At 51.9% G+C, this 5,118-nt stretch overlaps 1 pseudogene; it reads left to right on the top strand.

Moving 5' to 3' along the window:
* The first annotated feature begins 3,276 nt into the window (after window positions 1-3,276).
* On the top strand, window positions 3,277-4,559 carry LOC102762327 (annotated as a pseudogene).
* The last annotated feature ends 559 nt before the right edge of the window (window positions 4,560-5,118 follow it).

Genomic DNA, 5,118 nt, shown 5'->3' with positions numbered 1-5,118 from the left:
AGGTACCTCCTGTACCTCTGTCATATTTTTTAAACTGAACTAAATTCCAAAAGCAGATTAAGAAGCGCCTGGCAGTGGGCAGTGTCTTTGAAAAGCCAACAAAAGCCAATCACCCCTACTTGCAGAAATCTAGAACCATTCCAGGGAAACAAGAGAAGGATGAGCTGGGAAGATGGCGTGTCTCCTTGCCCTTGGGACACCAGTGCCCAGAATGTCGAGGGTTAGGCATGGAGCTGGAAGCCTGGAGAGAGCCCTTTGTGGACAGGTGTCAGTCAGTCCACACCCATTACAGGTGCTGAGTCCTGTTCCCCACACTCTCTTCTAGAGAGCTCCAGTTCTGCTCCACCAACGTCTCAATCTGGCTCCTGAGGTGATGTTTCTCTTCCTCCAAGTCCTTCCTCACTTGGGTGGGCACTTAAAACGCAGATCAACAATGTCTCAAACACCACATGCCCTTGTGACTCCACTGCTGGGGATCTGTTTCCAAAAGAATGCCCTGACCAGTTTGGCTCAGTGGATAGAGCGTCGGCCTGTGGACTGAAGGGTCTCAGGTTTGGTTCCGGTCAGGGGCATGTACCTTGGTTTCGGGCATATCCCCAGCAGGGGGTATGCGGGAAGCAGCTGATCGATTATTCTCTCTCATCCATGTTTCTGACTCTCTGTCCCTCTCCCTTCCTCTCTGTAAAAAATCAATAAAATATATTTTTTTAAAAACAAAAAAGAAAAAGGCCACGTGCACAAAGATGGCCATTTCGGTATGATCTACACCAGTCAGAAGGACCAACACAGCCAATGACATGGGGATGGCCAAGTGCACCAGCCAATCAGGCAGCCACCGCCCACGCGTGGCCACTGAGCACTGAAAACACAGCCAGTCTGAGCTGAGACATGCCATAAAGTCCAAAATGCACAACAGGTTCTGAGGACTTAATAACACTTTTTTAAAAAATATATATTTTATTGATTTTTTACAGAGAGGAAGGAAAAGGGATAGAGAGTTAGAAACATCGATGAGAGAGAAACATCCATCAGCTGCCCCCTGCACATCTCCTACTGGGGATGTGCCCACAACCCAGGTACATGCCCTTGACCGGAATCGAACCCGGGACCTTTCAGTCCACAGGCCGACGCTCTATCCACTGAGCCAAACCGGTTTCGGCAACACTTTTAAAAAAGAATGCAAAATACCTCATTAATAAGCTGCCCGGAGGGTGTGGCTCAGTTGGTGGAGCCTCCTCCCATGCAGCAAGAGGTCGCTGGTGAGATTCCTGGTCAAGGAACATGCCCAGGGTGGAGTGCAGGAGGCAGCCCATCAAAGACTCTCACCAAACCGGTTTGGCTCAGTGGGTAGAGCGTCGACCTGCAGACTGAGAGTTCCCAGGTTCGATTCCAGTCAAGGGCATGTGCCTTGGCTACGGGCACATCCCCAGTGGGAGGTGTGCAGGAGGCGGCTTGTCGATGTTTCTCTCACCGATGTTTCTAGCTCTCTATCCTTCTCCCTTCCTCTCTGTAAAAAATCAATAAAATATATTTTTTTAAAAAAAGATTCTCTCTCATCATTGATGTTTCCATCCCTCTCCCTCTCTCCCTTCTCGCTGATATCAGTAAAATTTAAAAACACACACACCATATTTTTTTAAAGTATTCTTATTTCACAGACATATAAAAACAACTCCTGCTGTAGAATATCGTCCGATTGGTGTAGCAGGAAAGTTCCAAGCTTTGGCTTCAAACAAACTGGGTCAAACCCACTACTTAATAGGGATGAGGATGGGTACAGCAGCTCACAAAATCATTGCGGGAATTAAATGAAATGACATGGGGGAGCATAGAGCAAAGTGCTCAGCCGAGAGGACACAAATAAAATGGCACTTGGCTGTTTCCATGCACCACCTGACCCTGGAAAAAGCAAAGTTCAGGTGAAAGGTCTTTTCTAACACATCCCACCAGCCAACTAGCTTGTCCCCATCAAATGCCTCTGGCTTCCTCTAGGCCTCTGTGTGACATTCACACCCAGTCTTTGAGCACAGATGCCATTGAGGAAGCTTTCTGACCTGGCTGAAAGCCCCAGGCTGTCAGCCCAGGGCACACACCCGGTGTCCTGAGGCCCAACAGCCCCACGTCTCACCTGGCACTGGATACCCAGCTTTGTCAGTGAGATTTCCATGGGCAATTGTTCCGCCTTCAGGGAGTGGTACTGGACCTGCCAGAGCTCAAGCTCCTCCTGCAGGTTCTCTAGGGAGCCTGCAGCTCCTGGCTCTGGATGCACTGCTCCTCCTGCTCCCCCTTCAGCTGCTGGTTCCAGGAAGTGAGCCTGGGAGTGGAGAGCCACATGGCCTAGGGCTGAGGAGCACTCCCAGCCTCTCTCCCAGGTGTGCACTTTAATCAAATCCACCACCTCTCTGGGCCTCAGGTTTTCCCATGGGTAAATGAGAGATGAACAAAATCAGCGGTTTTCAAACTGTGTCCATTGGGGTTCTATGAGGCTACCCCAGCTGCCCCACCGTGGGCTGGGGGAGACAGGACAGGCAGGCTCAGAAACCACTTCAACAGTGCATCCTGTGAAAATCCTTTCCATGTAAGGCTTTGCATAGCTGCCTCCTTGGAAAAAAGCATTCTTCGACTTAAACACTTTTGAAAAACATGGAATCAGAACATTTTTTCTCTAAAAATCTATGTCTATGCCCAGCTCTTCTCCCCAATTCCAAGTCCCTTTTTAATTTCAACTTCTGAGACAAGTAAAATATGAGAGTCTGGAGTATTGTGTATAGCCACTGAAATCATCATCAAAATAATAATTACCCGACTGTGTTTCCGGGGTGAAGATTTATACCAGAAATTTCAAATGACCAGAGTCTCATGGTCTCAATTTGAACACAGATGTGCCCTGTTTGGCCTACACAGTTGTTTTTAAATTAAATTCATTAGTTAATGAGTATTTTTAAATGTTTAAGTTTCACATCAACATTCAGCTATCTAGCTTCTCGGAGGGTGAGGAGAAGCATAAACAGAAGGCCCTGGCAGGTGTGGCTCAGCAGTTACAGTGTCAGCCCTTGTATGAAAGGGTCATGGGTTCAATTCCCAGTAAAGGGCATGTATCTGGGTTGTGGGATTGCTCCCCCGCATGGTAGGGGTGTGCGCTGTAGGTATCCAAATTCTCTCTCGCATTGATATTTCTCTCTTGCCTACTCCCTCCCTCCCTTTTACTCTCTGTAAAGGTCAGTGGAAACATTATCCTGGGGTAAGTATTAAAAAAAAAAAAAAACCTGGGGAGATGCGGCCGGCGGGAAGTGAGAACTCGCGGTCCAGGCTGAGTGCTGCTCCTGCAGGCTGGAACATGGGCGATTTGCAGGAAGATGTAAAGTTTATAGTGGATGAGACCTTGCACTTCGGAGGACTGTCACCATCGGACAGTCGTGAGGAGGAAGACATACCAGTGTTGGCAACTCCAGAGAAACCCCTTCGGCGGGGCCTCTCCCACCGGGGCGACCTAAATGCAGTGGCCCCCACCCCCCAGGGCGTGAGGTTCAGCTTAGGCTGCCTCAGCCCAGCCAAGATGGACCAGGTCCTCGATGAGGCCAACAGGCTGGCGGCGCAGCTGGAGCAGCGTGCCCTGCAGGAGCGCGAGAGGGCAGGCGAGAGCGCGGGGCAGCGCAGGGTGAAGCCAAGCCCTCACAGGGAGACCTTTGTGCTGCAGGACAGTCCTGTCCGAGACCTGCTGCCCACTGTGAGCTCTTCCGCTCGGGGCACCCCCCTCCAAGCAGCCTGACACCCCGACTCCGGGGCAGCGATAGGAAGCGGTCCGTCAGGGCTCTTCGGGCAGCATCTGGAAAGAAGCCCTCCAGTGTGAAGAGGGAGTCGCCCACTTGCAATCTGTTCCCCACATCCAGAAGCCCAGCCTCTTCTCCTCTTTCCTGATCAGCTCCTCCAGCCCGATCAACTCCTCCAGCCCAATCAGCTCCTCCAGCTCGATCAGCTCCTCCAACCCAATCAACTCCTCCAGCTCGATCAGCTCCTCCAGCCCGGGGGAAAGCTGGGCCCAGTGGGAGAGCAACAGCAAGCCCGCCAGTCCCCGTCAGACCGGTCTTGGCCCCAAGCCTTCTACCAGCAACTGTCAGCGCCTGTCTCGGCCACAGGGAGCAGCTGCTAAACCTTCCTACCTGTCCCCTCAGCCATCCCCAAGCCTGTCAGCCGAATGCCACTCAGCAGCCGGAGTGTACCACCCAGCAGAGGTGCCCTAGCTTCAGATTCAGTGTCAACTCGGAAAGGACTTCTAAGACCAGGTGCTGCAGGGCACAGAGTTCCTGTTTCCCAGCGACCAAATCTTCTTGGTGCCACTCGCAGCCATCTGCAGCCACCCCCTCCGCGCCCCCCCACCCCCCAAAAGCTGCAGCCCCAGGACCTATCAGGTAAAGAGATCAGGACAGCAAGCAAGAATTCAGTAACCAACCACTACAGTCCCTGCCTGGACTCGCCTCCTGTCCGGGCTCCAAGCCCTCGCGTTGGAGGCAGTTCCGGACTCCTGCAGATTCTGGCTCAGGGGCAAGAGGAAGAGATGCCACCACCACTGCTGGTGCCCAGGGAGATGGGGTGGATTAAGGTGGAGCTGGAGGGGATTCAAACCCTCTGATTGGAATATTAGGGAAAAGAAGTCACCTCCTGGCAGTGAAATGAACAGACAGATGAGAAGTGGGTTGTCCTCATCCACCCCCACTCTGTGTTCATCCCCAGGCCGAGGGTCACTGGGCATGAACATGGGAATGGCCTCAGTCGCTGACCTCCCTGCTCCCCCAGGAGCAGTCCTCCTGAATCACATCCCCTACTGGACTCCAGCCTGTTTGGCGAAGCAGAGGCAGGCACCCGGCCTCCGGAATTTGCATCCTGTGAATTCTGTGAATCATAACAGGCCAGTTTATGATAAACTGACTCCTTTGGTCTATACTTTTCTAAAATAAAGTGAGAGCATTTTTATATTAAAAAAAAAAAGCTTAAACAAAAGGATGACCTGGCAGCCAGGGCCTGCCTCCCAGCTGACAGCCCTTCAGAGGGTGTGTGTTCTCCACCAGTGCTTGCTCTATCGCTGACACTCCTCCCCACACCTGCTGGACCTGCCTGGCC

Source organism: Myotis davidii, unplaced genomic scaffold (assembly GCF_000327345.1).
Source record: "Myotis davidii unplaced genomic scaffold, ASM32734v1 scaffold409, whole genome shotgun sequence".
In the NCBI taxonomy this organism is placed as follows: Eukaryota; Metazoa; Chordata; class Mammalia; order Chiroptera; family Vespertilionidae; genus Myotis; species Myotis davidii.
This window is presented reverse-complemented; position numbering and strand designations above follow the sequence as displayed.